Source organism: Hyla sarda, chromosome 5 (assembly GCF_029499605.1).
Source record: "Hyla sarda isolate aHylSar1 chromosome 5, aHylSar1.hap1, whole genome shotgun sequence".
Classification (NCBI taxonomy): Eukaryota; Metazoa; Chordata; class Amphibia; order Anura; family Hylidae; genus Hyla; species Hyla sarda.
Genome location: NC_079193.1, coordinates 66,167,848 through 66,179,922, shown reverse-complemented (window position 1 = coordinate 66,179,922; position 12,075 = coordinate 66,167,848). Strand labels below are relative to the sequence as shown.

Below are 12,075 nucleotides of genomic sequence, written 5' to 3'. Positions count from 1 at the left end.
TAGACAGAGGTGTCAGCAGAGAGCACTGTTGACAGATAGAAAACAACAACTCAACTTCAGCAGCTAATAATAATCGAAAGGACTACGATTTTTTAATAGAAGTAATTTACAAATCTGTTTAACTTTCTGGAGCCTGTTGATATTAAAAATAAAATAAAAGTCCCCCCCTTGAAAACCCCTTTAAATCTTTTCTGGACCTTTTCTCTGGTCCCTGAATACAGTGATATTGCTCAGGTTTGTGTATCGCTGTAAGCAATAGTCCAGTACTCATAGCTTTTCATAAGAGCGCTGGACCAATGCTTCTGAATCATTACTGAAGAACAGTGTTTCCCAACCAGGATGCCTCCAGATGTTGCAAAACTACAACTCCGGGCATGCTGGGAGTTGTAGTTTTGCAAAAGATGGAGGCACCCTGGTTGAGAAACTTTGCTGTAGAGGACTGGCATCTTGAGCACCAGGGCAGGTGAGCCAATTGCTGCTATTTATTAATACTTATATGCCAACATGGTCGGCCGAACAAAAGTATTCATACTTTATATTGCCAGCTGCATTCATACTGGCAAAGGTCTACATTACAATGGTACTACTTGCCTGTAAAAAATGGCTCTTATCTTGACTACTTATTCGATATGCCTTATGGCACATGGCTGTCACAGAAAGGGGCCGCAGCACTTCACTCTCTGACGGACCCTCTCAGTCTATGTTTTGTGCAAAGTTCTCATTTGCGTTTTCAATTCCGTTTTTGGGTTTTGTTATAGGAGCAACAACATAAAGGATGCTGGATCCAATGCACATTAAAAGGGGTACTCCAGTGGAAAACTTTTTTTTTTAATCAACTGGTGCCAGAAAGTTAAACAGATTTGTAAATTACTTCTATTAAAAAATCTTAATCCTTCCAGGACTTAGCAGCTGTTGTATAATACAGAAGTTCTTTTCTATTTGAAATTATTTTCTGTCTGACCACAGTGCTCTCTGCTGACACCTCTACCCATGTCAGGAACTGTCCAGAGCAGGAGATGTTTGCTATGGGGAACTGTTCCTGCTCAGGACAGTTCCTGACATGGACAGAGGTGTCAGAAGAGAGCACTGTGGACAGACAGAAAAGAAATTCAAAAAGAAAAGAACTTCTGTATTATACAGCAGCTGACAAGTCCTGGAAGGATTAAGATTTTTTTAATAGAAGTAATTTACAAATCTGCTTAACTTTCTGGCACCACTTCATAAAAAAAAAAAAAAATACCTCCAATGCAAATGTGAACAGCACCTTACAATGATGACCTTCTATAAATAACTTCATGTAATTCTAAAGACAGTGTGATGTCTGCTAACAACTGCTATCATTGAATAAACACAGATTTGCCATTCTAGAATCTAAGGAAGCTTATTACCAATCACTGTGGTAGGTATAATGGTGGTCACATTACTTGTCACCCAGCTTTACTAGAGGCTGCAATAAACCATAAATGGCTTACTGTGGCTACAATGGTTCCCTCTGTATTGTGATTTGATAATCCAGTCCTTCCATTGAATATAACCGTAATAAAGCCGGCAGAGTGAACTCAGGCGTACAAAACGTTACTCTCTCCTGCTCCCTGCTAGTGCCAGCCCATGAACGCTACTAAAAGGGGGTGGAGGTGCCCTGCAGTGGAGAGCTATGCAGTATTGTGCAGCTTACAGGAACTGTATTGTAACGGACTGAACCGTTCTGATTCTCAAAACTCCAGCAATGGCCACTGTTAACCCTTTATATGATTAGATACTGTCATGGTGGTAAAAACCACTTTTGATTTGGCAAATATGTCAAGATGTGTTGTTGATCGCCCCAAGTCTCACTCCTCAGACCAGATGTGATGGTGAGTTACTGGCCTGGGAAGTGGGCGACATTGCGCTACACTCCCCGGGCAGGTGAGAAATCCATGTTTCCATGTAGAGACTCCTGAGATGTGGAACAACATGTCAAAAGTTGCTTCTGATGACAGAAATTCTGTCGTTTCATAACGTGTTGGCAAAGATTGTTAAGTGGGGATCTGACTGGGGAATCATCCGCAGGTACTGAGAAGAGGAATGATCGAACCCCCTGTTCCTGGCAGAGAGGTGGTTGTTAAGTCTGGACAACTTCCATTGCTAGTTTATGGATTGCTTTAGTATGTGCTAGTTCAGGTCTGAGCTTATTTGCCTCATTTGCACCACAGTTTAGGCAAACATTTCTTCACCACTTACTGTAAAATAATGTATACTACCACAACATATATCACACACATATATACACACACACTGGTCCCTCAGTCTACAATATTTTCAACATACAATGGTCTTTTCTCGACCATTGTAGCCTGAAACCAAACTCGACATAAACGGACAGTCCAGATCTGCGAAACGTCTCAATGGCTGGAAAAACTGACCAATCAGAATGGGCATTTTACTGGCAAAACATCTGAATTACTGAAGTGCATGCACTGACTGGTGTCTGGTAGTACCCTCTACAGTACAGGGTACCAGCCAGAATCATAAGTACTCTTTAGGTTATTCTCTTTAGCAAATTTAAGTTTTTTTGCAGGAAGGGGGATAATAGAATTACTTATATATGCGGTCAGGTTGTTTTTCATTGAAGGACACACTATATGACAGGTCTGGACTTTTGGTGGCTAGATAAAAATTCCACTAATGAGGCCCATACCTGGTGGTTGGAGGACTACAGGGAATTACTTTGAGAAACCCCGGATGGGGACATTGAGGTAGTAGCCCCAATAAATGCCTTGTCCACGAAAAGAGGTCTAGGTGAATGAACTTGACCACAGAGTAGAACCACTATATTGGGTAGCGGGACCTGGTGGACAGCCGCTTATATGCATTTACAGACATAAGAAACTGTCAGCCATAGTGTGTCCATGATGTAACAAAGTTTGCTAGAATTTAGCTAGTATTGAAATATTTGTTTTGATCTAGTAACCGACCGCTATAACTTATATGGTTCGTTGCCCCTCTCCCTGCAAAATATGAATATGTAGTTTGGGATCAGTTGCCCGTTTTAATCATGGCCGCCCGCTGAATATGGAACAATATGGAGCAAGCGCGAGGAGGTGTGGCCATGACTCAGTGGAGAGGCAGGTCCCGAGAACACCTACTGAAGGCTGGCCGATGATGCGGATCGACAACTTCCAGTTTCCCCGGAAGTGGAGGTCCGGGACCTGCGCACTATAGCTGTGTATACAAACATAGTGAACGAAACGAACAAGCAAGTGCGATTGGTTGGGAGACAGTTGAGATCCGCCCACTACACCGGATACCATGAAAATAGGTGTAAGATTGGACTACACTATTGTAATAGTATGTTAATATATATGAGGGATTTACACTACGTATCCAGTAGATGACACTGGTGATGTGCACTTATAAATGTATATTGATCAGTGTGTGACATTTTTGTATTATATGATGTCACTATGTTGGGACAGCTTTGTGACACCCCCCACCCCCTCATTTGCACATGTAATTGAGGGGCTTATAAGTATGCTGTGCTTTCACTTGAGATTGAGCTTGAGAAAGGCTCTATTGATGAACCGAAATGTCGCGTTTTTTGCAGATGTGTGAATAAAAACACCCTCACTGGGTTTCACCTATACTGGAGTGCCGCTCTCTTTGTTCTATTGCTATATATATATATTTTATATATATTATATATATTATTTCCATACATACATACATCTATATATATCTTTATTGGCGGGATATACATAATGGCAGTATGAATGCTAAAGTGGTGCAGGTATTCCACTAATATGGAGAAGCCACCTGAGAGACATATGTGAAAAGAGGGCTTGGTTGTTCAAAAAAAAAAGGGCTCCTGTGAGTGAGAGAGACAGGCTAGGCAGTTAGCAGTAGGCTCCAAACTAATATTTAGGGACACTGGGGGAGATTTATCAAACCTGTCCAGAAGAAAAGTTGCTGAGTTGCCCATAGCAACCAATCAGATCGCTTCTTTCATTTTTCACAGGTCTTTTCAAAAATGAAAGAAGCGATCTGATTGGTTTTGATAAATCTCCCTCACTGTCTTAAGTTGGTTAGCGCTCAGCCAAGGAAGTTTTTGTTTTGTCCTATGTGCATATAGTTACTCACTTATCTTAAGTGGATGAATATTAAAGGTGGCTAAAGTCAGTTTAAATGAGCATGTTAAGCCTGCAATTTGCACTGATGTCTGCCATTATCCCCTCAAGTGCCGTGATCAATAGTGATCATGGCATCTGCGGCGAATCATGTAGCTGATCTGATCGCCGCTGGGATCCAATCAGCTAAGATTGGGCCATCATGGGGTCTTCTTCTCTGGCCTGCCCTCGAGCAGACCATAGAAGTAGATCTCAGATAACACTGATCAGTGCTATACATATGCGTAGCACTGATCAGTATCTGCAAGCTAAAGAGTGCAATATATAGCCCCCTCTGTGGGCTATAAAAAAAAAAGTTTAAGTAAAAAAAAGTTTTAATAAAAGGGAATAAGCCCCGCCACCCAAAAAAATAAATAAAATTTTCTATAAAAACATTATGTTAATGATCCTGTACGGTGAACAGCATAAACAAACACCAAAGTCTAAAAATATAGATTTTTAATCACATCATATATTGAAAAAAAATGATGAATTAAAAGTGAGAAAAAAAAAAACATTAAAAGAATGGTACCGATAAAAGCTACAGATCACGGTGCAAAAAAGGAGCCCCCATACATCCATGTACACGGAAAAATCTAAAAGTTATAGGGGTCATAAGAGAACAATTTTAAATACGGTATACTAAATTCGTTCCATTAAGTTTTGACTTCTTATAAAAGTAGAGCAATAGTAGAAAAACTACATGAATTGGGGATCATTTTAATCGCATTGACCTAGAGAATAAAAGAGAACACATCATTTTAATCATAAAGTTCCCTGCGTAAAAACAAAAACCCCTAAAATTAGCAAAATTGCAGTTCTCTCTTCAAATTTTTTCCCACAAACACTATTTTCTTGTTTTGCCGTACAGGTTATTCTAAAATTAACCCCTTGGGGACCGATCGTTTTTGCACTTTCGTTTTTCCTTCCTTACCTTTTAAAAGTCATAACCCTTTCAATTTTGCACCTAAAAATCCATATAATGGCTTTTTTTTTGCACCTCCAATTCTGCTTTACAAACAAGGTACGGACTGATCAGCTAGCACCGGACCATCCTCCCAACACCAACGCACGGCAGGTGTATGGCAGCACCGAATGCAGGAACAAAAAAGGAAGCGAGGTGATTGCGGATCCCAGATTTATTAGGTAGGTAATAACAGGAATGGTAAACAAAGGGTTATGTGTTTCAGGCGTGTAGCAGAACGCCCTTAGTCATAGATGACTATGACTAAGGGCGTTCTGCTACATGCCTGAAACGCGTAACCCTTTGTTTACTGTTCCTATTTTTACCTACCTAATAAATCTGGGATCCGCAATCACCTCGCTGGCACTTCCTTTTTTGTACCAATTATACTTTGTAATGCCAGTCATTTTATCAAAAAATCTATTGTGAAAGAGAAAAAAATCATTGTGCGACAAAATTGATGAAAAAGATTTCGGGATGTGCACATAAAACATAACTTTTACTATTGTATATATATTAAAATGTATATTTTTCTTAGTGTAGGTTAATGATATTTGCACGGTGGCAAAGCAAAAATAATAGAGTATACGCTGACTCTGTGTGGCTGGGCCCAGCCACACACGGTACCGCAAATAACTGTTAAAAGAAAACAGTATCAAAGCTCATAGAATTATACCACCAACGCGTTTCTACCACCAGTCTCGGTAGTGTCATCATGGAGGTATATATAATGTAAACAGTCGTAACTCACCAAGTAGCCCAAATGTCATACAATGGAACCACAAGATGTGCAAATAAGCAACTGTACTACAAACATATTATTTAACAATGTAGGGAAGCCTGATTAATATCACTTCCATTAGTTGCTTTATAAATCATTGCCCAAGGACCTAAAAAAACAGAAACATGTATCATGCCAATGATAAGGCTAGGTCTGCACTGTAGCGGTCCTGTAGAGAAATAAAAAGAAGCAATTGGGCATTTTCTCCCTGGGCTGATTTATTCAGATGCCACTGGTATAGGTCACCTAAAAAAGGAAATAAAGAAAGTTCACTCACAATGTTTCCTGTGGAAAAAAAGACATCTATAGGTCTGTACAGCGACAGTCCTTGTACTCACGGTTACTGTGGTAATACAGCAGAGCGACATGAGACGCCTGCATCTAGCCCACGTAAGACCCCCTATACCTATTCTTACGTCATTGATGCGACAAAATTGAAGAAAAAAACAGCATTTTGTAACTTTTGGAGACTTCCGTTTCTACGCAGTACATTTTTTGGTAAAAATGACACCTTATCTTTATTCTGTAGGCCTGTACCTACTTATATAGGTTTGATTTTGTCTTGCCTCAGGAAAAAATCATAACTACATGAAGGAAAATTTAAATGTTTAAAATTGTCCTTTTCTGACCCCTGTAACTTTTTTTTTGTCCGATTACGGGGATGTATGAGGGCTCATTTTTTGCACCGTGATCTGCAGTTTTTAACGGTACCATTTTTGTTTTGATGGGAGTAGTAACGGAAAGAGGAGACACTCACCAAGCAGGAAACTTCTTTATTCACACTGCGGTGACATCAAATGGGTAACAGGCGGGGGAGTGGGGTGGAGGACGGGGCTACTGGGAAAAATTGTTTTGTGCGCCCTGCGCACTTCCTCTAGCCGGATATGACATCTGTGAACGCCGTAACTCTATTCATCGGGGCGGCGTGACACAGTCGCTAGGCAACCTGATGCAGAGCAGAATCCTGTGACCGTGGGGACGAACGTGTGGACAGATTACAGAAAAGGACAAACAATAATACAGTGAGTACATACACAATGCATAGAATAGAGCACAGGTACAAGCATGATCTAAAGAAAAGACCTATATTCATTGCGGTCGTTAAGCCCTATGTTACCTGTGGCACTTAGCCGTGCGATCCATCGGGCCTCTTTCTGAAGGAGGACCCTGTGGCGGTCACCTCTTATGGAATGGGGGAACTTTTTCAAGCCCTAAAAACTTCAAATCGGTGTGCACTCCACCATGTTTTTCTTTCATGTGGGCAATAAACCTGGGGGCTCCAGTGCTGGTCCGAATAGAGCGGACATGCTCTCGGAACCGGACCTAGAGCTTGCCTAATGGTCTTGCCCACATAGAACCTACCACACGGACAGAGGAGTGTGTAAACAACAAAAGTAGTTCTACATGTTATAAGGTCTGAGATGGTATGACTGAAACCCCCTAAATTAATAGTATCACCTATGTACATATGTGCACAATGGGGGAAAGACCGACATGGACGGTTGCCTGTTAATGTGTGACTGGACAGCCAGTTAGTAGCGACTTTAGAGTGACCTTTACTAACTTCTTAATCCGATCGTCAATGGTTATATTTTTGCGGAAAGTGATAAGGGGATGGTTTTTAATTACATCCTGAAGATCGGGGTCGGCCTCAAATATGAACCCATTGTAACGCAAAGCATTAGCTACTGCTTGGTTCATATTGCAATTCGCTAGAGAGAATGTAAATCTTTTGAGGGGTACCTCTTGTGTTCTTTTTGGGTGTAAAAGTTTGGTCCTGTCAAGGGTCTTGACCCTGGCCAGACTAGACTCAATGATTTTAAGGGGGTATTTTCTTGTTTGGAGACGTTGTTTTCATTCTTGGGCTTGAGCTTCAAAAAATGTGGACTCCACTGTTATTACGACGCAGCCTGAGGAACTGAGAATATGGAATACTGTGTTTCACGTGTAGGGGGTGGGAACTCTGACAGTGAAGCAATGCATTCTTAGCAATAGGTTTACGAAAACCTTCAGTTGTAAGAGTACCTTCAACAACTCAGTTTCACATTTAAAAAGTCGAGTTCCTCACCTCCATACACTGCAGTAAAAAACATTCTCACTGTTGGTATTGTTGAGATATATCTCGAACTCAAAGAACTCTGCCTCAGAAGAATCCCAACTACCTAAATGTCATCGACATAAAGGACAAACAATTTTATATGTTTGCAGAAGGGGTGGGGGGTGGGGGGAACATATCTCCGTTCAAGGACGGCGAGAAACAAATTGGCATAAGTGCAGGAGACGGCGTGCCCATGGCTGTTCCGGTCTCCTGCCTATACCAATTCTCACCGTCCTTGAATGTGTTGTGGGTCAGGATAAACTGGAGGGACTCACATATGAAGTTAATAAAACCCTCGCTTTTGTCGGTCACGGTGAGGAATTCACAGACAGCCTGTACACCCGCATCATGTAGGATGCGGTTGTACAGGTTCTCGAAGTCCACCAAAGAGAGACGATAAGAGTAGCGCCAGTGGAAGTCAGCGAGGGTAGTGAGTAAGGCGCTGGTATCCTTGATGTATGTGGGGGTGGAAAGTAAGAGGGGTTTCAAAAGCCACTCTAAGTACTGCGAAAGGTACTCTGTCGCAGAGCCGATCCCGGCCACAATAGGGTGGCCGGGGGTCGGCTCTGCGACTTATCTACCTTGGGCAGGAAATACCACCTAGGGTGACGAGGGGCCATAGGAAGGAGTTTCTCAGCAGTTTTAGTAGAAATTACTCCTTTCTCACAATGTATTCGAAGGAGGGTTCAAAGCTGGTTTAAGGTTTTAGAAGTTGGATCTGATAGGAGGGGCTTGTAAGTGGCGGTGTCACCAAGAAGATGTTGTTTTTCAGTGTCATAAGCGAAAGTGGACATTTCAACCGTACCACCGCCTTAGTCAGCTTTGACTACCGTCAAATCAGGTCTTGACATCAACCACATCAAAGCCCACTCCTCACCTGGGGTGATGTTGCCTTTCACTTGGGGGGTAGATTAGGGCCTTCACATCCCTCAATACCGCTCTGATGAATAGATCAACTGGGCTACCCGGCAGAGTGGGAGGGAAAAACCTAGAGGGGTTACCACCCATGAAAGGTAAAACTTCAACTGAGGTGATGTTAGATGGGGGAGAAATGGTGTCACTATCACTAGCTAGCTCACACAAAGTGTCTAAAACTTCTCTGTCAAAGTTGGGTCCAAAATGGGAGAAAAAACCTAGAGGGCCAACTATAGCAGGGATTTCACCCTCATTCAAAGTATCAGTGGATACAGATGCAGGATTGTTATTAAACATTTTATGTAGCCCCATTTTTCTAGTGGTCTTAAAAAGATCCACCTAGAATTGGGTATAATCAAAAGATTGGCATAAGACAAAATTCAGCCCCTTGGAAAGGAGTGACACGCACTCATCCGTAAAGGGGACACCGGATATATTCATGACATTGTCCATGTCAGACCCTTCAGTTAGTCTTTCCCTGTTACACCTTTTCTCTTGGTGGACACCGTAGTCAGATCTCTTCTTCCCTCTGCCTCTCCTGGTTTTTCTCCTAAAAGGGAGAGGACCTGGGAGTGGGGTCTAGACATATCATCTAATCCTGTAGCGTCTGAATTGGAAGTCCAATAATCAGAAGGGCGTTTACGAATGTTACCTCTTCTTCGGTTGAGGGGTACCTCTGACGTCTAGCTGTCTTCTTGATATTCCAGGTAAATACTTGGGTGGAGTCATAATCGGCATTGTCCCGCATAAATTTTTCTCTTTTTCGCTTGAATGACCATGAGCTTCTTTTCAAACTTTTTAAAGGAGGAGGCTGTAGACTCAGTAACACGAGTACGATACTTGAGTTTAGCCTTGCAGAGCTCAGTTGTGACAGTAGTGTATTCTTTCTGGCTCCTCTGAAGAACAATGTGGGTAAGTCTTGCTGCATGGTCTAGATGGGCTTGTTCTCATTCCAAAAGGAAATCAGGATCATCCCGGTATTGGGAAGGTGCTTTAAACACCCGCAACCCTTTAGGGGTACGGGTACTAGCTTGGTAGGACTGTAGAGAATATATTCTCACTTTCCGAAAAATATAACCATTGGCGATCGGATTAAGAAGTTAAGTAAAGGTCACTCTAAAGTCGCTACTAACTGGCTGTCCAATCACACACTAACACGCAACCGTCCATGTCGGTCTTGCCCCCATTGTGCACATATGTACATAGGTGATCCTATTAAATTTAGGAGGTTTCAGTCATACCATCTCAGACCTTATAATAGTATGTAGCATGTAGAACTACTTTTGTTGTTTACACACTCCTCTGTCCGTGTGGTAGGTTCTATGTGGGCAAGACCATTAGGCAAGCTCCAGGTCCGGTTCCGAGAGCATGTCCGCTCTATTCGGACCAGCACTGGAGCCCCCAGGTTTATTGCCCACATGAAAGAAAAACATGGTGGCGTGTGCACAGATTTGAAGTTTTTAGGGCTTGAAAAAGTTCCCCCATTCCATAACGGAGGTGACCGCCATAGGGTCCTCCTTCAGAAAGAGGCCCGATGGATCGCACGGCTAAGTGCCACAGGTAACATCGGGCTTAACGACCGCAATGAATATAGGTCTTTTCTTTAGATCATGCCTGTACCTGTGCTTTATTCTATGCATTGTGTATGTACTCACTGTATTATTGTTTGTCCTTTTCTGTAATCTGTCCTCACAACCGCCCCCACGGTCTGATTCTGCTCTGCATCAGGTTGCCTAGCGACTGTGTCACGCCACCTCTATGAATAGAGTTAAGGCGTTCACAGACATTATGTCCGGCTAGAAGAAGTGCGCAGGGCGCACAAAACAATTTTTCCCAGTAGCCCCGTCCTCCACCCCACTCCCCCGCCTGTTACCCATTTGATGTCACCGCAGTGTGAATAAAGAAGTTTCCTGCTTGGTGAGTGTCGCCTCTTTCCGTTACTCCTCTATTGAAGTTCTATTGTTCTATTGGGCAGAGCACCACAGACACAGGCTTACATTGTCAGTACTCAGTTTTGTGCTTTTCTGCGTCCCTCTCCAGGCTTAGTTCCGTAAGTGCCGGCTCCATTTCTTTCACATGTTTTGATTTGTTTTGATGGGACATTGTGATCGCTTTTTATTATTATTTTTTTTTTATGGCATAAAAAGTGATCAAAAATACGCCATTTTTGAAATTTTTTAAGAGGGGTGATTCTAACTTTTATTAGGGAAGGGGTTAAATGATCTTAACTTTTTTTTCACACTTTTTTTTGGCAATGTTATAGCCCCAATAGGGTTCACATCTGCATCAGAAGTTCCGTTTGGAGACTTGTCTGCCCATTCTATTAAAAATGCCGGATAAAATAGTACAGCAAAATTTAGCCTGTTAAAATATCAAAGTGCAGTAGATTTAGGACTACTAATTTATTCTAGTTCTGCTCTTCTAACTAAGCAGAAAATGAAACAAAAAAAGATGTGAAAAAAACCTTAACTTTTTGCACTGTTTTATATTTATACTTTCCTAACAACAATTTAATGAAAACTAAAACGCAGAGTGCAAAAGGGAACGCGGCAGTAGATGTGACCAGTGCAGCCTTAGTTCCAGTAAATGAGCCTGTAACACTGATGCTGGCTCCGTGACCAGTGCCGTGACTCCCGCGCTTTATAACACATCATATAAGCTGCTCCCAGGTGATAGAGTAATTACTATTGATTTTTTTTCTCCTCAAGTGCGCAAGATAAAAGTTCTCGTTTGAGCAAAAACAACATCTGGAGAGGAAAGGAGTAATTTTATCAGTTTTATAGCAATTAACGTAAAAAAGCCCCCCCCCCCCACTTCAACAGTAAGGGGATCATATGTGGCTATTTAAAGTGAATACTCTACTACAAAGCTGTGAGGCTTGGTCACTGCTGCATATGAGGGGGAAACTGCATGTGAACAGTGATCCCCACAGTACACTCTACTGCTATCACATGGGGGGGATGCTTCCAATCAATCAAGAGTTAAGTACTATACTATACTGCTTCAAGCACTGGTTTTCTAGCATTACTAGAAAAAAAAAATGTATAAAACCTTTGGCTTCAAAAAGATGGCGTTAAAAGGCTCAATAGAACCCTGCAAAAAAAACAAGCTGTGTGTGTATGCTCATATATACACACACTGCAGGATACTAGTAATCAATAAGATACACAGAGCT

The 12,075-nt window shown here is 41.9% G+C and overlaps 1 protein-coding gene across 10 annotated transcripts in view; it reads right to left on the bottom strand.

Moving 5' to 3' along the window:
- Positions 1 to 12,075, bottom strand: part of KMT2C (lysine methyltransferase 2C) — a 279,577-nt gene that overhangs the window by 175,625 nt on the left and 91,877 nt on the right. The window lies entirely within an intron of this gene.